This window comes from Crocodylus siamensis, chromosome 2, assembly GCF_052110815.1.
Source record: "Crocodylus siamensis isolate JL-2025a chromosome 2, ASM5211081v1, whole genome shotgun sequence".
NCBI lineage: Eukaryota > Metazoa > Chordata > Crocodylia > Crocodylidae > Crocodylus > Crocodylus siamensis.
This window is the reverse complement of record NC_143396.1, coordinates 279034366-279055455: the sequence shown is the minus strand read 5'-3', so window position 1 is coordinate 279055455 and position 21090 is coordinate 279034366. Positions and strand designations below refer to the sequence as shown.

Genomic DNA, 21090 nt, shown 5'->3' with positions numbered 1-21090 from the left:
GTGCAGGAGTGAAATTCATCTAACAACAACATCAATTTATATGCATCATAGTGGTCTGTTTCTCTTTTTTAACTACCATCATGTTAGAGGACATCCCAACCTTAGGTTTAGCACTTTTTCTGTAATGGTTCAGATGGGAGTTCACTGCTTTCTTTTCCAGAACTCCCTGTAGTTACCATGCAACCAAAGTCAGGCTCTTAAAATACCTACTAATGAAATCATTGAGAAAGGAGAGAGGAGGAAGTTGGGTGGGAAATGACATACTTGGGAGAAAGAATGGGTGACAGAAAAAAATCGATGTTCTGAGGAAGTATACTGTAATGTTGTGAAACCTGTATATTTTTCCTCTATCAAGCTCATTTTCCTTTTGGATCAGCAAACTTAGGAACTCTCTACTGAGTGCTCAGTAATGGATTGAATAGTCAATAGTTTGACTACAGCAAATAAAACAATATCCCTTTGTCATAGAGAGCAACTTTGCTTTAGCCTCCACTAAAAGAAGCTGTAAGACTATCTGGAGAAACCAGCTCCAAAGCCCAAGAACCATTACAAGATAAGGTGAATTCAATTATATTTGTGCATGTGAGACACAGCACTGTACAAAGTGACATGCTGAAGTGTTTTTAAAGAATGAGGGATATTCTGACTGGGTTCCTGGCTAATAGAAAATGGCCCTGGCTTTGAAGGTTTTAGAAACTTTGTGGATGGTATTGAGACAAGCAGAGAAGAACTGAACGTTGACAAGATTTTGAGACTAAGGTAAGGAGAACGCGTGGATTGGGTGTTTGCTTGGGGCTGAAACCCGACATCTGTACTTGGGGTGGTGAACTGGTCTGGCTAAAATTAAATCAGGTTTGACTCTTTCTAAGTCTTCTAACCTGAAGCAACCCAAACTATTTTCTTAAGATCAGAGATTGCATTGTTTCATGCAAACGCAATGGTTAGGAATTTTTTTATGGTCCTTGGATATCTGAGCAGGGGAAAGAAGATTATAGAACCATTACCTGGTACTTGTGCAAACACTTCTGCTGTTCCCTTCCTGCTTCTTCAGTCCAGTAAGGAGTTGCTGCCACACGGAAGGCTCTTTCTGGATACAGTTTTATTCTTCAACAAAATATCGGCAAAACCCGAAACAGGCCTTCTGACCACCTTAAGGTTCCCAGAAGTCCTTTCCTCTTATCCACTTTGGACAAGATCTATTACAGTAAGCCCAGCTCTTTTCCTCAGCCAAACTACTTGCTGGCCTGCTAATCACACATTCCCTTTTCAGCTGAGTTTGAAAACTGTATGGGGCTGGCTAGTCCCACTGTCCCTGGACCTCAGACTTTCTTAGTCACAACATAAAGAAGAGTTAGGAGACTGTTTAACGGAAAGAGTCCCCTTGACTCCCCTTGCTGTCAGTTTATCTGGACAGCAATCTGAATACATCCCATACCCATTGAATCAGCCAGACTTAAAGTGAAAATGAAATGAATTGAAAAATTCCTTTCTTGGTGGCTGGCTGGCTGAGGAGCTGAGTCACTTGGCAGTGCAGAAGGTCATTTAAGAGGCTTGTTGCAACAGAAGCTTAAATCTATTTTAGACCAGTCACGTGCCTTTTCTTTTGATTGTTTCTCCCCTGATTTGCCTGATTTGTTTTTCTTCGTGTCTTTATATAAATGGTCATATTTCAGTGTTTAGCTCTGAAGTGTAACTGGCCTGCTTTTTATTAGCCAACTTGAACATGTGTCTAGAGCACTGACTCTCACCCACGGCTGGTGCATTGTTAACAAGTATTATTTTTCCTAACGAAAGTTTATTGCCATTACAGTGAACTAGTGCGCTCCATCCCGAAGGAATGAGAACATTGTAGTGACGTGACAGACGGTAGACACAGGAGTCACCTTATTTGCGTCCACCGCTGCTTACCTCCATTAAGTAAGTTCTATGTCAAGTTTCAGACTGGAGCAAAATCTTTATGTCCAGATTAATAACACTCCCAACCAACTGCAAGAGTGGCTAGTGGAAGCTGGTAGATGGCATACACAATAGTACTGCACAGCAATGCTACTGTGCTGGAATATATAGTTCAGCCATCTACTCAGAAAAGATATATTCCTAAAAACAGTGCTTACAAACAAAATGCAGTGTATAACATGATGAATATAACAATGTGGAGCATAGAGAAACCTTGGGCTACCTTAAAAACAGATTTAATTCATATCTGAAAATAATTTAATCTTCAGTTTTCCTCCACACCACTTACTAGGTCCAAACAGTTTATAAGAGCTATTGACAGGCAGAAATTATCAGGGAGTTATGGCTTTTCAAGATCTGACTTTCTCAGCAGTTGCAAGTACAAGAGCAGAATGCTGATTAGCCCTCTGATGACATGTGAATGAAAAAAGAACCCCAGGAATATCATAACTTAGTTATATATAAAATAAAATATTATTTGGTAAACATTGAGCAAATGGTGATTTGTGGAGCCTGAACCACAGACAAAATGCCAGACTGAATATTATTAAAGCAGTGCTCCATTACCATTTACTATTTGGTAAGATGTGTATGAGCATTTTATATGATCACTAGCTATAAACAGAAATGTGCTATGTGTGGGTCAATACGGTGACTCAGCGATCAAAGTTACTTAGTCTCACTGCAGTCAGAAGACTGCAGTTTGATTTCCAGAACCATGTTTCGTCTTTCCAGAGAGAAGAGGAGATGAGTCAGGGAATTAGAACAACCTTGCATTACTTAGCTAGTGCTTGTGGCTTGATCAATGGCACTAGCAGAGCTCTGCTGTAGGGAACCCCTGCAACAGTGTCGCAGTCTGCTCACTATCATAGAGTGCTGTGGAGGATACCAGTGCTCTGTCGCATGGGGGAAGAAAAGAAATATGGGCATGAAATAATATTGCAATTTCCTCTCAAATGGTAGATGGTAAATAATATTTACCCATTTCTGTGCAAGCACTCTGTATCCCAGCTGTTATGCAGGCAGACACGAAACTTTAAAATAAGAAAACCCCAAAATACCGTTGTTTTCAAGCTACAGCCAGTCACTGGCAAACTGGAATGCATGCAAAAAACACAACGCTCATAGAACAGAAGCATATCCTGGCCAGTCAGCCAAGACATCAGACAGGTAATTAAAAACACCAGAATAAAAGGAACTAGGACTTGTTTATTACTCAAAATAACATTAGTGATCTTAATAGTGTCAGTTTTAGTTGAAGTGATTTATTATAATAATTGTGATTTGTACGCATTGTACGGCATACCCAGAGCAATAAACAATTGCTACTCTATCTAGCATTAGGCAAGTATTCTAACATGAAAATAACACAACATTTAAAGCAGGAAATTACTTGCAGAAAACAACTGGAGGTAACGGGTAGATGGTTTTCATAATTTGAAATGTGAATAAAAAATCTTTGCTGAATAACAGCTATTTCTGAAGTAAAAAGAATAACATTATGTAAGAAACTGTCTAGTTGAAGGCATGTCATAAAAAAAGCTCCAATGACATACATAAAGGGGGAAAGTTATTTGCAAATTATAATGATAGCTTTCTACATCTGTTCTTGTAAAGAAAAAGAGCTGTGTGGCTGGTAATGTTTTATGCCAGGCTTTAAACCATCCATATTGTATTAAATTTAAAAAATCATATCACTCTTTTTATGTGATTTTATAGGCTTCCCCCCCCCACACACACACACTTTTCTATAGCCACTGCTCTGCTTCAGGTTAGACTGTGATTTTCATCACGTTTTATGATAATTTGGATCCACTGCACTGAATCTTTCCAGGCTTAGTGTCATCCCAGAGGTGACTTTATGAGGACAAATCTGAGGACAATCCTTTCAGCTGGTTTTCAATTACTGAACGTTATCGCTAATTTGTCACGTGTATTACAGTTTTGCCTAGAGATCCCAACCAAGATCGAGCTCCATTGTGCCAGGTGTTGTCCTGACTCATGATAGGCCCCAGAGAGCTTACAGTCTAAACAGGTGAGGCAGAGAAAGGCTGGTGGAAAAAAAAATCTATTATCTTTCTCACAAAGGAGAACTCAAGATGAAGGAATTAAGGGACTTGGCCAAGGTTACGCAAGGACTTTGTGGGAGAGCTGGATTTGAAGCCACATCTCTTAAGTCAAATTCCATGAAGTAGCCACAAATCTGATTGATACAATGCTAGCATCCAGGAGCTGGCAATAGATTTAGGTCCCATGACATCAGGCACTGTGTAAAGATCCACTTGGATGCCCCTAAATGGAGATGGGACTAGGACTGCATGCTGGTCTAAGGGTCCACTCATGTGGAACTGAATCCCTAAATAGGGAAAAATGCATCAGGTGAATTTATAGGGAACAGAAAGGTGACACTGGTTAATAGGACTGCATACATATGGAGCATATGCAGTGTGGAGGCTTTGTAGTCCATTTGTTCTATTTTTAGATAAGGTAAGTGAACAAGAGATATTAATAACCTTTCAATGGGAGGTGGGTGCTTAAGTACCTTTAAGGATTTGAATCCTAATGTTTTAATGAATCAAGGTCTCATTTGTGCTTTGCAAGGCTGCAAGCAAACTGTGGTGGAACAGCTAAGGAAAAGGCAGAGGTGAGGATATCAGCAGGCAAGAGCCAGAGCACTCAGCAGTCTAGAGAGCACAAAGTGCAGGGACTCAGAGATGTGGGTCCTAAGACCACAGCACCAGGAAGGAAGAGAAGAGTGATGGTGACTGGAAAATCCCTTCTCAGGGAGATGAAAGAATCAATTTGTTGTCTGAATTTGGGGCCACAGGAGGTGTGCTGTCTGCCTGGACCCCACATTCAAGATGTTAGAGGAAGACTGCAATAAGCTTACCTATCCCTCAGACCACTACCCTTTACCGCTTGCCCATGTAGGCACCAGCAATACTGCCATGAATGACAACAAGCAGATGAAAGGTGAGTATGAGTCTCTTGGCAGTAAGATTAAGGAGCCTGGAGCACATGTAGTGTTCTTATCAATTCTCCCTGTAGAAGGTAAATGTCTGGACAGGGACCATTCATTGTATTGTAGAAGGTAGGGGTGCACCGATAGAGATTTTGGGGGGCCAATACCGATAGCCGCTTTTTAAGGAGGCATATCGGCCAGTATCATCTAATTTATGATACAGTTGCATCCAGCTGATAAGTCTGTTGTGGGGGAAGGGGTGTGGGGAGGGAAGGGGTGTGGGGGGGAGATCAATGCCCCTATGGTGAGGAAGAGAGTGGAGCTGGGGCTGGAGCTGGGACTGGGGCAGGCACTGCCCAGCTGGGGCAGGGTGGTGTTGGGTGTGGGACGGAGCCACGGCTCATCCAGGAGATACAGGGGGGTGGCAGGTCCCACCACTGTGTGCACTCCAGGAGGGCATGGTGCGGGGTGCCTGTGCCTCAGATCTGTGCAGGGTGCGGGCAGGGCGGGCTGCAGCTGTGGGCTGAGAGGGGGGCTATGGGGGGACTACAGTGAATTTTGAGGTAGCTGCAGCCCCACACTGTAGCTACCCTCGCAGTGCTGCCACCACCTGCCACAAGTGCAACCTGGGTCAACCCCCACCACCCCGGCAGGGCAGCTCCTGCCCCAGTTCCAGTCCCAGCCCCACTCCCTCCCTCACCACAGGGGCCTTGATCTGCCCACCCATACCCCTTCCTTCCCCCTCCTCTTCCACCACAACAGACTTACCAACTGCATGCATCTATCCAAGCTGCTAGGCTGTGCTTGTCACCATTTATATGCTGTACTGCGGTTGTGCACATGCATGAGCATTTATCGGTCAAATTATTGGCCACATCAGGCCAATTTCTGATACAGTTAATTTTCTTTATATTGGTGCCAATCTGATATTGGACTGATGTATCAATGCACCTCTAGTGGAAGGAAATGTGTGGCTGAGATGGTGGGGCTGATGTGAAAGCTTTGGATTCTTTGACAATAAGCAGATATTCTGGGAAGGAGAAATGCCATAAAGATATGGAAACCATCTAACCAGAACTGGAAAGAGCATTTTTGGGTATTGTGTGGTCAACCCAGTAAGGAGGGTTTAAACCTAAGTTCCACAAGAAGTGGTGAGCAAAACCCTCCAGCAACAGAGCAAACAATCCAGAGGGGAAAAGACCAAACAAAGTTCACTCTGGAAGAGAGTCAGAGACCCACAGGACAGAAATGAGTAATGCAGTAGGGAAACAAGTCGTTGGAATGCAAAATACGTCCAGTATATGTATACAAATGCAAGAAGTATGAAGAACATCCCCATATGTTGGGGATGGTTCTGCTTTGAGAAGGGGTTTGGACTAGATGATCTCCTGAGATCCCTTCTAAACCTAATCTTCTGTGATTCTATGAAAAAATATAGCTGGAAGTCACAGCCATAAAAGTAACTATGGACTAATTGATATCACAGAGATCTGGTCGGACAGATCTTAATGTTGAAATGTCAACAGTGAGGGCTACACTCTGTTTTGGAAAGGCAGGGTTGGGAGAACAAGTGGTAGTATCACCGCGTGTGTTAAAAAGACATACACTTGTTCCCCAGTTCAGGAGGAAGAAGGGAGCACTTAGAATGTATTTGGGTGAAGACACAGAACTGATATAGTAGTGGGGATTTATTATAGTCAAGTCAGGAAGAAGAATGCCAGGATGAGGAATTCTTCAGGAGATGTCAAAATTAACCAAGAGTTATGAGAATAGTACTGATGGGAGACTTCTCTTTTCTGAACAGCTGCTGGAAGAAGAGTACAGCCAAACACAAAATGTGAAGAAAGTTCCAAACTTGTGTGTAGGACAACTTCCTGTTTCAGAATGCTGAGGCTACAACTTGGGGATCATTTATCTTGGATCTTTTTCTGACCAATAGGGAAGAACTGGTGGAGGATATGAAGTGATGGGAAACTTGGGTGGAAGCAGTCATGAAATGATAGAATTTATGATCCTGAGACAGGGAAAGCATAAGGTCAGGTGTGGTGTCATGGACAGACAGGCTAAAGAATACAGGCACCCAGGGGAGCTGGAAATTTCTAAAGAGCGCACTATTGGAAACCCAACAAGAAACTTCCCCAACACAATAGAAGAAGAAGAAAAATGACAAGAGACCAATGTGACTGCACAAGGAACTTCTAGGATGCCTCAAATGTAAAAGGAAAGCATAAAGGCAGTGGAAAGATGAGCAAGTCAACAAGGAAGCATACCAGGAAATAGCAAAAACTTGGAGAGACATAATCAGGAAGGCAAAGGCAAAAACTGAGCTGCACCTGGCAAGGGAAGTTAAAGACAATCAGAAGAGGTTCTATGAGTATGTTGGCTAGAAAAGAAAGGTGTAGTTAGTAGGGCTGTGCGAAATTTCTCCAAGTGTTTCATTTTAATGCTGTTTCAACTCATTTCAAGCTCAAAACAGTGAAACTGAAGCACAATGAAAGGCTTCAAAACAGCCTTGAAATAAAAAGAGGGCAACTGAAATGTTTCAAAAGTTTCTAAATGTTTCGCATTTCAAAGCTGGGCTTGCTTGCAGGGAAACAGAAACTAAGGAGAAGGACGGAGAAGAGCAGGGAAGGACTGCTCTGATATTGATTGTATAGCTAGCCAGTGACTTTGATCTTTCCCTGAGGTCCCTTCCTCAGTGCTTTGGGGGAGGGATGGAAAAACAGTTGCCCCTTAACACACCCGCTCACACACACACACACACACACACACACACACACACACACACACACGTCACAAGTTTTACTTATCAGCAGCTTGAGGTGCAATTTCCCAGACCCCTACAGCTATCTCCTTGAAACTTGGCAGGCTTCATGGCCTCAGCAGGGGCTACCATCCCTGCAGTGTTCACTCCATTGCACCCTATCAGAGCAGGGGGTCATACTCGATGACCTACTGAGGTCCCTTCTGACCCTAACATCTATGAATCTATGAATTAACACACACACACAGAGTCACACATCACAAGTTTTGCTCTGAAAAGTTTGAGGTGCTGGGGTTTCCCAGAAACCCCAGCACCTATCTCGATGTCAACCTGAGAGGGTATGTGCAGCAGAGTCCCCCAGGGCTCGGTCCTGGGGCCAGTGCTGTTTAACATCTTCATTAGCGACCTGGACGAGGGTGTGGAGAGCACCCCGTTCAAGTTTGCTGATGACACCAAGCTATGGGGTAAAGTGAATACACCGGCAGGCAGGGACTGCATCCAGGCAGACCTGGATAGGTTGGAGAAGTGGGCGGATCTGAACAGGATGCGGTTCAACAAGGACAAGTGCAGGGTGCTGCACCTGGGGAGAGGGAACCAGCATTATGGTTATAGGTTAGGGGCTGACCCTTTCAGCAGCACAGAGGCAGAGAGGGATTTTGGAGTCAGGATTGACTCCAGGATGAATATGAGTTGCCAATGAGATGAAGCAATAGGCAGAGCCAACCGCACCCTGTCATGCAACAACAGGGGCATCACTAACAGGTCCCGAGAGGTCTTGCTCCCCCTCTATGCGGCGCTGGTCAGGCTGCAGCTGGAGTCCTGTGTCTAGTTCTGGGCACCGCACTTCAAGAGGGATGTGGGGAACCTGGAGAGAGTCCAGAGGAGGGCCACTCATATGGTTGAAGGCCTCCGTGGCCAGCCCTATGAGGAGAGGCTGGGGGACCTGAATTTCTTCAAGAGGAGACTGAGGGGGGATCTTGTGGCTGCCTACAACTTTATCAGGGGCCACCAGCAGGGACTTGGGGAAAGTCTGTTCACCAGGGCCCCCTTTGGAGTCACCAGGAACAATGGTCACAAGCTGAGGGAGGATAGGTTTAGGTTAGATATCAGGAAGTACTACTTCACGGTAAGGGTGGCCGGAGCCTGGAATAGGCTTCCCAGAGAGGTGGTGCTCTCACCTTCCCTGGAGATCTTCAAGAAGAGACTGGATAGGCACCTGGCTGGGGTCTTCTGACCCCTGCCACCCCCAGTGCTCCTTCCTGCCCATGGCAGGGGGTCGGACTAGATGATCTGTCTAGGTCCCTTCCGACTCAGTGATTCTATGATTCTATGATCTCCTTGAAACTTGGCAGGCTTCATGCCCTCAGAAGGGGCTACCATCCCTGCTGTTTTCATCCAAACCTGCCTGTGATGACTTTAGTGGGCATGACGGGTACTGTCCTGCTCACTCTTTCTCGGGCCCCTCACCCCTAAATTCTTCTGCCACGACTTGATGTTATTGGGTGAAAGGAGGGTGTGCCTGCTGGGCTTTGTTCACTCCCAAGGGTAGAGCCTTCCTGTTGTCGCCCAGCCCCAGGACCTTTGAGGGCAATGCAGTTGTTCTTTTGCTGCATCATCGCCCCCACTTTCGCCTGCTACATCTCGGTGTACCGTCAATGTGGGGGGTCGCCTAGCGGGTCCCTCGCTGCCAGGGTCTGACCCAGCAGATGTACATGGGGCTCCACCACCCCTGCACCCCAGCCTTACGCCACCTTCTTGAGCTGACCCTGTGGAGTCACATGGCCCGTCTTGCCCGTCCACCTTCTTCCCTTGTCCCTATCCCTTATACCTAATGGGTCGAGCCCCTCTGGGTATAGAGTTGGCTCCCGACCCCTATCCCTCAGAGTCTAACTCAAATAGATCCTGGTGCCTGTGTTCCCGGAGGCGACCCCGCCCCGATCACGATCCTCCTTCGGGATCCTCGTCACCCTTCCGAGCCGGGCGTTCACCTGGTTCTGGCGCGCCCTCTGCGATGGCTCCTCCTTGCCGCCGTCCCGTTCAGGTGCCTCTCGTCCGCCGCCAGCTCCTGGGGGCTGCCGCTGGCTCCCTCCCCCTGGCTCCCCTCATTCCTGCTCCCTGTTCTTCCCTGGACGTCGCTGGGCCCCATGCTCCTCCTCCGCCGCTGACAGATTCCCCACTACAGGGCCATCTGCCCCTTCCACTGCAGCTGCCACCGTTTTTCTCTTCGCCAGCCAGTGTCTGGTGCTGACGTCACCGGCTGGCCATAACTGTTTCATAGTTTCATAGTTTTTAGGGTCGGAAGGGACCTGAGCAGATCATCTAGTCCGACCCCCTGCCATGGCAGGAAAAAGTACTGGGGTCAAATGACCCCAGCAAGATGTTCATCTTACCTCCTCTTAAACACCCCCAGAGTAGGGGCCAGCACCACTTCTCTTGGAAGCTGGTTCCAGACCCTAGCCGTCCTGACTGTGAAGTAGCGCCTCCTGATATCTAACCTAAACCTACCCTCTGCCAGCTTGTGACCGTTATTCCTGGTCACTCCTGGTAGTGCTCGGGGGAACAGTGAATCCCCCAATGCCTGCTGATCCCCCCTGACTAGTTTATAACAGGCCACAAGATCCCTCCTCAGCCTTCTCTTGTGGAGGCTGAACAGGTTCAGGTCCTGTAGCCTCTCCTCGTAGGGCCTGCCCTGTTGTCCCCTGATCATACGAGTGGCCTCCTCTGGACCCTCTCCATGCTGTCGACATCCCTCTTGGAGTGAGGCGCCCAGAACTAGTCGCAGTACTCCAGCTGTGGCCTGACCAGTGCCGCATAGAGGGAGAGGATCACCTCTTTGGACCTGCTCGAGATGCATCTGTGGGTGCATGCCAAGGTGCGGTTGGCCTTCCTGACTGCCTCTCCACACTGCTGGCCCCCAGATCCCTTTCCGCCTCTGTGCTGACAAGAGGGGACTTTTCTATGATTCTATGGGATTTTTGCTCAAGCGTATCTCAAATATGCTTACAAATTCAGCTGTAACAAAATCCCTCCAAACAACCATTGCTTGTAAATAGTCTTCATCAAGGAGCGGGCTATTTTGCTAATTCAGAATGTTGGAGGGTCAGAGGGAAATTAAAAACAAAGAGGAAATAATGGACTGAAACAACACGTGTGTGTGGCTGGGTGAGTGGGGGGGGCAGTTAAACCTACTATTTTTTTTTTTAACAGTGTCTTGCAAAGCCCTGCCCATTTTGTGACATTACTTTTCTAACCTGTCCTGATATGATACAGGCAAGGTTTCTTCTGGATGATATCTTTTATTGGACCAATTGCATGATTGGGATAGAGCTTTTGAATGCCATGAAATGATTTCCAACAGATAAAATTACAGACATGGGTGTTGGGTAGGGATTTGAAGGAAGAGATTACTAAAGGTCGAAATCCACATACTCCCATTCTCTTAGTCTTCAGCATCTAAATGAGATGTCAGCATTTTAACCAATTCCCCAGTCGTTTTGATGAGTTATAGAGATAGCAGTAATCATTAGATGAAATCTTACAGCCTGGGTCATACAGGACGGCAGACTAGATGACCATAGTCTTGATCATAATAGGCACATTTGGACTTAAGATCTATGAACTGTGAAACCAAGAGAAGACAATTCACATGCTAAAATGCACCAGCATTTTCTTTTGCATGTGCTCTCAATAAAACTACTCAGAAAATCAAAAGCAACTCCCTCTCTTCTAATGCTAGTAGACAAATAATAATAAAAAACTATTGATAAAATGTTTAAACTAGGCACACAAAATGTAGGAAATTCACCTACTTATAAAGCATGTTTCATCCTAATGCCTAAGTATGAGGCAGCACTAGTTAATTAAGAGCAGTTAGAATAAAAAATTATGACTTCTGAGGAATTTCCAGAAAATCCCATTTAGAAACCTTGAACCAGTCTGTTAGCTTCTACAGAGACAGCAATACCCCTAGGCACCAATAGCCCAATAAATCTATTGCTACTTCCATGGCCTGCAAGAAGGAACCCAGTGTAAACTTGCAACTAAAATCTCTAATACAGTGATGGTCAGAGTGCTGTGGCACCCTGGAGTGCCTTGAGATCAATGGTAGCATGCTAGGCATGCAAACATGATTCACAAGATAAACCCGGAGATTTCAAATAGAAATGAATAATGTTAAAACATTCTGACCTGTTGTGGTCTTTCTGAGTTTTATGCTACAGAAAAATTGCTCTATTAGTTTTTGTAGTAAAAAAATCAACTGAAAAACAAGAGTTGGCATTTTTTGCAGGATGCCTCAAGTCTTTTGGGAGGTGTCTCAAATCTAAAAAGGTTGAGAAACTGTTCTAATACAACATACTAAATTGCCTCTAGTGTATTTACTGCACTTTGTCAAGTTAAAGCAACATGAGTGAGTTAAGTCTCCTACAAGACCCTAAATATTTCTCTATTATCAGGCATTTTTTGTTCCTGTGTGTTTTAATGTAATCAATAAGAATGTGATTGGCTTTCCAAAATATTTCAGATTTACTCCCCATAACTGAGGACATCTCAGATACGGCATTACTAACAGAGGAAAAAATCAGCTATTTAAAATACTGTAACACATTAAAATTAAGGATTGCTTTTTCTTTATATCTGGACAGTCCCAAATGTTGCCCTGGTGTTGATTGGCAATGTTGGGTGCTGTTGTATTACTACTAATGCTACAAATGATTGGGATAGGGGAGAGAAGTGGTATGTTTGCTGTTTTATCTAACCAATTCAGTTACTGTTTGCTCACAGAATTCCCCACTGCATGCTTGTTTCCATATGTCATAGACACCAACTTTTCAGCTGAGGAGGAGTGGATGGTTTTCCCATTGGAATTTGTCAATACCACTCATGAATCCGCCAGAGAAGCTACCACTGATCACTTATGAATCTTGCCTTTCTCTTCCCCTTTCTCTAGCAAAAGCAAGCTGACTGCCTTCTCGCTGCTGCCTGGCTGTCGTCTTGGGGGACCAGGAAATAGAGACTAAAAACAAACCTCAGTCTCCTAGTTGGCTATGCTGAGTGCTTCTATGAGCCATTGGGAAATGCTTCCAACAAACTGTGTTTGTAAACATGAAATAGTTCAGATCTACCGTTAATTTAAAATATTAGTTTAAAAACCACTGTTAGGTTTGCATCAACTTCACTCTAGAGATTTGTTTGCACTATACATTTTCAACAATTAGATTAAACTTTCCCCTTTGTCAGTTATTGTTTTGCTACTCCAGAAATATCCATTTCCTTTTAAACACTGGACTTCTTCATATTTAGAAGGATGCCTGTCCCCTTTTTTAGCTTTTGTGGGTTAGAGTTATGTGCTTTTAATTTTGTTTTCATATCAATCTGGATTTCTATGTTAGTCTAAATCTGATTCATCTTTATTTAAAGGGTGGAACTATTTAAGCTGAAATTCTGCCTCTGCTGAAGTTTATAGTAAAAGTCAAGGGAATTTCACCCCTCATCTCTTCCCTTATGTTGCTTGAGATTCGTGTAAAATGTCTTTTAAAGAGGGAGGAGCAAAGTCATCACAGGCACATAAAAGATACACTGCTCTAGACAGCAGTGGAATAGCCTCTGTTATTTTAGGGGTCAATGTAGCTCTTCTTCACTTTATTGATGTCAGACTTTTCTTCTCTCAAATATTGTCTCTGATAGTTTCTGAGAAAGTTTTAAAGTAACCATTTAAAAATTATCATAAAATTATATCATATCTCTATATATTTTAAACAATGACTGAGGCTAGACAGGTCAATCTCACAATGCAGTATTAATTTATAACCCAGAAATCCATCCCTTCTTTGCTACTAACCCACATACTAAGCATTTGTTCCCTAATGCTAGGGAATAGTTTGCACACCTTGTTTCTTACTAGTTCCTAAATCAGAATAAACAGATGTGAAATTTGAGGAAGTGTTTAGGGAAATCTAGGGACTTCCCTAAAAATTAGGGTTTATAGACTGTAATGCCATTGTCGATAACTGAATTATAAAATCCATGATGTTTGCATTTGGAACAATACCCTCGTGTTCTAAATGAAAAATGCCATGTTTTTCTTCATGCCTCAATACAAATCTCTCCTGTTATTGCAAAGCAGTCACTTCCTATTCTACCCAGTTATTTTTAATCTGCAGTCAAAGAGCTGAGCCAGAACTGCAACCCCTGATCTGAACATTCCCAAGTTTAGGGGAAGTTTAGGTCCAGAACTGTGTAGCTTGGGTCCACATCCACTATCCTTTGAAATCAGCAACCGGTAAATCTAAATTGCCTGTTGTTTTAAAAAGTTGTGTTTCTTTGTTAACAACCAAAATAAGATTTATTCTCTTTTCTTCAGGGCTGATATTTGTGTTTGTGCATGTAATCTTACTTTTTAACCTGTTGTTTATGACCAGAGGAAACTTTACAGATTCTTTTTCCCCAGGTGATCTGGGATCCGACCAGTTAGAACAAGATTTAGCACAAAAAAGGGCAGGAAACAGGCTGTGATTCTGCAACCACATCTGTCAGCAGATATAGTTTTGCATTATTAAGAACTCAAAAGGAGTCACCACGGCTTTTGCATTGGCTGACATACGTGTGAGTGCAGGCCCTAAAATAAAGATCAAACTATTACGTTAATATTCTTCTGGATGAATCTGTTAACTTCTGTTAATAAACTGCAGATGCTATACTTTGATATTTAGTTTCTTTCTAGTCCAGTCTGGGGAAGGTAAGTCTAACAGTTATCTTTGGTACTTAAAACATTTTAATCTACAGCTAAATAGTCGTGTGTGATGCTTAGTGACAAATTCGAATGTATTTGCATGCCTGAGAAAAAAGAAATACTAATAAAAGTAATGGTAATAGCAATAATAATAATTTCCATTATCACTAGAATTTGCCACTTGCTTGTCTCTTTCAATGTATTTGTATTTGCCTAGAGATGGCAACATTGTTAATATCTATTCCAATGCCTTCTGAAAGTGGAAATGTTTCCATTGACATCTGTGGTATTGGATCTGGCACTAACTGAGATATCATGGCATGTGTCACAGTTTAGCTTATAAAATAAATTTGCTTATGCCGATATTGAAGTAGGTATTAAAATGTATGCTAACATACTGTCATCCTTGTATAGAAGGACTGCTGATGACAATGGTGACAACATGACCACCTATCTGAAATCAGTCATATACAATCTCATAGATGGATTGCTGTTTCACCTGGAGGAAATAATTATAGAGATGCCTTGACTGCAGCTGGCCATTTTTATCAAAAAGGGGGATTTAAACACTCCCTTTTCCTTTTAAAAGAGTGAATGAATGCCCCACCCCCCAACTCTTTTCTGTTAGGGATTCTTTTGATGCCTCAAGCTACATAAAATCCAATGATCTCTTATCAATTTAGATACATTGGGATGGGTATGGTGTAACTACATAAACCCACCCATAAGATTAAAATGTGAGGACCAACTCAGCCCTGAAAAAGTGAACTGAATTATTTTCTGACTTCTGTATCATCAATATACTTGCTAACTAGGTTTCAGTTACAGAAACGTTGTTACTAGTAACTCTGTGGTTCTGAAAGAATTAGATTTGACTCCCACAATCCAGAGTTTCCAGCACTGACAGTTAAAACATAAACACCTTAGCAAATGGGATAAATTTGACATGGGAAACATGGAGGAGCAATAAATGTATTGGTAGCATTTTAATTTTTCCAGAACAGACCTGCACATAAAAACTCACAAAAAATGCTGTACTGTAGACTCCAAACACTACAGGTCAGCAATTGCAGACTCTCATGCTCCAGGTCACTGTTATGTTTAGGAGCAGTCTTATCTGGTTATTTGTCCAGATTTCAGTATTCCCTTGCTCTGACCATTCCATTGCTACAAGCTCTCTATACGGATGTGACAACTATCTTCCTGGGCCTTGTCTTATCCACTCTTTAAAGGGATATTAAAATACTCTTATTGGTCCTGGCATGCCCAAGGAAGTAATCAATATGTATAAGATGTGGTGAGAATTGTACATGAAAGGTGCTGTATGCATGCAAAGCATGACTGTATTGCAAACGTTTGCTAAAGGATGGCAATAGCAAACCTTGTAACACTGATTCTCAATCAGGGCATTACAGTACCTTGGGGCGCTGTGAGATTCTTTTAAGGGTGATGTGGTGTAATATTAGCACTGTTAAGTGTCCAGACGCCTACGCTTGAGTCACAAGTTAAACCTAGAGGCCAGGTCCAGACACGCAGGGGTGTGCACTTGCAGTGGCATAAATTGCCATAATGTACAACCCAGCATGCGCGCTTTGTTGTGGGATGAGTTGTCCTGCAATGGGCAGACTACCACCCTTGCCCAGCTCCCCCTGGCTCTTCAGCACCAGTAGGGCCAGTGCCAGTCTTACTTAGTAGCCTGGAGCAGCAGGGGTATAGGTTGGGCAGTACGGAGGCCTAGGCAGTAGTCAGAGTATTGCTCTAGGCGGCCCGCCCTCTGTGTGTGCTTGTCATGTATGCGTTGCAGTGCTTTTTGTTCCATTTTCAGTTTTTCTGCTGCAGGGAAATCCCAGCAGTAAATTTTGGCCCTGTGCTGCAGCACAGGGGCACTTTTTAACATTGGCCGCGTCCAGTTTGTGGCACCACAACCTGCATGTTGCTGCATGTCTGGACACGGTCAGAGATTTCAAATAGGAATCCAGAGTGTCAAAACCGCTCTGACCTGCCGGGGCTTTTCCGAGTTGTTTGCAAGAGAAAAATTGCTTTGTTATTATTCCTGGAGTCAGAAAAATGAGTGCAAGGTCATTTCCCGAGCGGGGCCTTGACTCTAACAAAAGGCTGAGAACCGCTGCTGATAACTTTATGGTGCGGCCGGGGTGCTCGACCCCCACCCAGCCTGAGGGCCAAATCCGCCCTGTGGACCATGGGGTTCCTCATGGGTCCAAAAATTGGGCAGCAGGGAGGCAGCGGCCAATCATTGCTGCTCTCTTGCTAACAAATTTCCAAACCAGCGGCGAGCCCTATGGGCTACTTGGATTGTGCAGGGCCGGCTGGGGCGGCACAAGGCCGACGCGGCGCACAGAGCTGGGCGGAGGTGGCCTGTCCCACGCTGCTCCTGGAGCCCCACGACCGGCGCCGACCTCACGGCCTGGTCTAGTCGTGCGCAAACACACCGGCGCAACCTGCCAACGCGGCGGGGTTGGCTTCCTCGCGCCCCAACGAGCAGGGCCCCCGGGGCCATCGTGGTCAAACGAAAGCCGGACACACGCAATACATGTAAGGGGAGCAGGGGCCTGGTGTGAAATCCTGGGGCTAAGACACTGCTCCCCCACCACCCCAGGCTCCAGGGGCTGGGGCTTTGCGGCCCCCCCCTGCGGCAGGGCCCGGGGGTGGCCCTGGGCTGCTTCGCCTCCTCCAGGCCCGCAGGCTGCCCCCGCGCAGGGCGGGCAGGGGGGCGGGCGGCGGTAGGACCCGGCGGCAGCGCTGGGAGCAGACGGGCTGCGCGAGGGGGCGCCGAGCCCGGCCCGGCCCGGGAGGGAAGGCGGGCGGGAGGCGGGGAAGGAGCCGCCGGGCAGCTGCGGCAGCAGCAGCAGCAGCAGCAGCAGCAGCGCCCGCCCGGGCCCCATGGGCTGAGCCCCAGCGCCAGCGCCAGCCGCCGCCCGGGGATGGTTTGCAGCCGCGGCCGGAGCAGGAGGCTGCAGCCGCCCAGCTAGGCCCGCGCCGAGGAGCCGCTGCCCGGGTGAGTGCCGGGGCCTGTGCGGGGCCGCCCGCCTGGGCCCTGCCCTGCCTGCGGGAGCCGGGCTCGCCCTCCCCTGCCGCCCGGGCCGGGCTCTGAGGGGCGGGAGGCGCCTCCCGGCCTCCCCCAGCTCCGAGGGGAGGCGGTCTCTGCCCCCCCTTGCTGCTCGTCCCCTCCAGAGGCCCCCTGCCTTGCCCCCACGTGGAGCCGGTGCCATTTGGTGGCCTGTTTCGGCTGCCCCCGGCCCCCCCAGAGCACCAGGACTCGTTGCCGATTTTGCTCCGGTTTCCCCATGGGCTCCCGGGGAGGGGGAAGGAGCTGTTCGCCGCGGGTGGGCGGGCAGGCAGGGGGTTTCGAGATTTCTGTGCCACTAACTTGTGCTTTTCTTCGAGTAGGTTGGGCTCACTGCTGTTGTGCCTAAATGCCCGTGTGTGTGTGGGCAGCAGCAGTCGCGAAGTACCAGGTCGGAGCGTGTTTGGAAAGCTTGCAGTCCCCGGGCCTCTGGCTTTTACTGCAAATTTAAATAATTTAGGGCTTGCTCGAGCCTCATGAGAGACAGAGCAAAACTTTGGTAGGGGCAGGATGGGGCAGAGCGCACCTGCCAGCTGGGGGTGTTTGAGTAACGGCACCCTACAGCCCCCCCATTTTTTCTCCCATCAGTGTAAAGAGGCGTATTTCTTGTCAGAGAGGTATAAGCAAAGAGCATCTTGTCTATCCTGATGAATTTCAGAGAGAAAATCAGGCAGTTCTCTCCCTTCCCCGCAGTTTCCAAATGCTTTCTCCAGGGTTGGTCCCCCGTGTTGTGAGGCAGAGAGCTGAACTTGTAACCCTTGTCCCACACCTGAACACAATTAACATCCTATCTATTTGTCACTAAGCATTGGAGAGCACTAGGCATTGCTAATTGCAATGTGGAAGCCTAGGTTCAGTTTGCAGAGTGGAAAAAAAAAGAGACGGTTTATATTGCTGTCAACTTCCCTTTGTAATATCAGGACAAGCTTCCCAAACCTTGTGATCAGCCACATGTATAGTGATTAAATTCTGGTTTTTATGTGGTGGTGTTCAAAGTAGAGCATCCTTTTCACTAGCAAAAAGCATCACTAACCACACAAAACTAGTGGGCCACTGTTACATTTTTAAAACCTAAAGTAAGATTTTGAAACAGACTGGTGGTCCATTTTAGGCTTTCTTGAAAGTGATCTCCTGCAGCCTGAGGGCTTTGGGTCAAATCTGACCTGACCCACCCCACCTGTTAAGAGAATAGGGGCTTTCAGTGCATTGGCATCACTGTGGTTCTGTACAGGAGTGGCGGTTGATTTTGTGTCAAGCATGTGGGAGATGTGTTTCATGTCATAGTTTCACAGATGCTCCAACACACAAAGCCGGGCAGGGGCAGAAGGGATAAAGCTCATGTTGTCTGCATCTACCCTGCAACACACTGCCTCACATGAGGGTGGGGTGATACCCGTTAGATCTGCACCATCCATTAGGCTGTAGTTTCAACTTAAGAGTTGTGGAGATATAATGGTGTTTTCCCTCCTGCTTTGATTTTCTATGAGCACAACCTGGCTGTGCAGAATATGTATAGAGACTAAGAGAAAAGTAAGGTCTCAGTCTGAGGAAGAAAGGGAGATCAAGTGCATCTTTTAATTTTGTACCGTCTTGGAAGGGTGCATTAGAAAGATACAGAGGTGTTAAAAAAGAGCACTCGGCCCTAAAAGGCTGTCCCAAATACAGCTTCACTCAACCTTCTGTTGGCAGATTCATTTGCATGGCTTCTTTAAGATGGGTTTTATTGTGCTAGTACGTAAGGAAGGGATGTGTGTTTAAAATTCTTAGTTTATTGGATTTTCACCATTTTTATGCATGTTCTTACTAGCTGTCCCCCATATTAATAGAATAATATACGCAGGGGTACAAGTTTAATATCATGCCATCCATTATTTATTGTACTTGCAGCATTTCTGACTGACGAGTGTAGGTGGTGATATGGTATAGAATAAGGTGGTATGGAAACATAAAATTAATCAGACAGAAAGGGCTAATAGTTTATCTCCAGTTCTTGACAACACTGTCATATGCATTCTCTCACAGGTTAGAGAAGTCAGACTGTAGTCATCTCAGATACCCTGCATCACTGGGAACCATTCCTAGACTTGCATAGATGAGGGTAACAAGCATCCATGTTTGTTCAGCTTGTGCAAAAGGGAACCTTCTCTCGTTTGGCCATAACTAGTAATTCCCCTCTCCAGCACCGCTGCTACCTGCCCGGAGCACAGGCTGGTGCAACCCCAGCTTGCAGTAGCAGCCTGCCCCACACAAATCTGGGGGGCACACCCCTCCATGGCCTCCTGGGGTGTGTGCAGTGGTGGGGAGCCACCCCTCCCCCTCCCTGTGCCCCCGGACAAGCCATGGCTCTGTCCCATGCCCTGCCCTGCCCTGGCTGGGCAGCACCTGCCCCTGCCCCAGTCCCACTCCCTCCCTCACTGCAGGAGCCGCAATCTGCCCCCTTCCCCTTCCACCACAACAGACTTACCAGCCAGACACCGCTCTTCAAGCTCCCAGGCTGTGTATCAGAAATTGGATTGGTATCAGCTAATATGCCTCTTTAAAAATCGGCTTTCAGTATTGGCCCAAAAAAACTCTGTGGATGCACCCCTAGTTTTCTTTGCTGCCACTAAACAGCACTTCAGCACAGCTGAATAAAGAGCACAAAGCCAGATTGTGGTGCGTCTGTGTGCTGGTATGTAGGAGTATCAGGTGCCCTCTTACTTCCTTGTGCCATGCTGTCATTTCTAGTGCAGTGAACCACTGTCATACCAGCTTTTCCCTTCACCCCACCTTCCCAGGAGGAATGTGACGTGCTCGGCAGGATTATTATACCTGCACATTAGGGGCTGTCTGTTGCCTGAAGTCTATACCTGGTACAGCTTGGAAACTAGGAGGGAAAGTAATTCCCAACTCAGTTGGGCAGCAGTAGGGGCAGTAAAATAACATGGTCTGACAATCTAGCCTTTCATTCATAGGACAGCGCTATAAAAGTGTATAAGAGGTGGGAAACCCATGCGGGCATGGAGTACCTCATACTGAGATGCCAGAATTTCTTGTCATTGTATTGCTTCTTATAGTCTTGGGATTGTTCTTCCTACTAACTTAATTTGCTTTCAACTTTCTCTTTTATCTGATTACTGAAAAGGGATTGATTGCTTTAATGCTACTCCTGAATTTAAAACATGAAGGTACAATGTATAGTGCCTTGTCCTGTTGTGGCACGGTATTATAAAGTGTTAACTTTCTCACTGCACTATTCCATTTTCAAACTTCAGCTGTGATAATCGTAGGGTTTTTGTTCAACACTTTACAAATTGCTCTGTGCTTCAGAGAAGCCTTTAAATGAGGTCTAGTCTCCTGTTGATGCCTACGCATGAGTCTAGTTAACATCAGTAGGTGTTGCATATGCACACTGACAGAGGCATAAAAGCCCATCATGTTTGTCAAGATGTATCTTAACTTGTCAAAAGGAGCTTGTCCTAAGATACCTATTCCTGAGGAAGCTACCCTCCATTTTGTTGCGCACAGTTCTATACTTGTGTGTAAGGTTAAGAAATTCCTGCCTGTCTGTGTTCCAGCATCAGGTTTTGTGTTTTCCCTTCCCCCGGGCAAAC

The 21090-nt window shown here is 45.8% G+C and overlaps 1 protein-coding gene and 1 long non-coding RNA gene across 3 annotated transcripts in view; both read left to right on the top strand.

Moving 5' to 3' along the window:
* The first annotated feature begins 407 nt into the window (after positions 1–407).
* On the top strand, positions 408–14286 carry LOC149872267 (uncharacterized). Its single transcript, XR_016440610.1, has 3 exons — positions 408–759; positions 1811–1917; positions 12631–14286. It is a non-coding gene; the product is annotated as an uncharacterized LOC149872267 (long non-coding RNA).
* Positions 14287–17185: 2899 nt separating this feature from the next.
* AKT1 (AKT serine/threonine kinase 1) overlaps positions 17186–21090 on the top strand; it is a 105194-nt gene continuing 101289 nt past the window's right edge. The window contains exon 1 of one of the 2 annotated variants that reach the window (XM_090034144.1): positions 17186–17428. The gene's annotated coding sequence lies outside the window, so the exon portion shown is untranslated. The remainder of the gene's footprint in view (positions 17429–21090) is intronic. The other variant, XM_090034143.1, reaches the window with a different exon arrangement.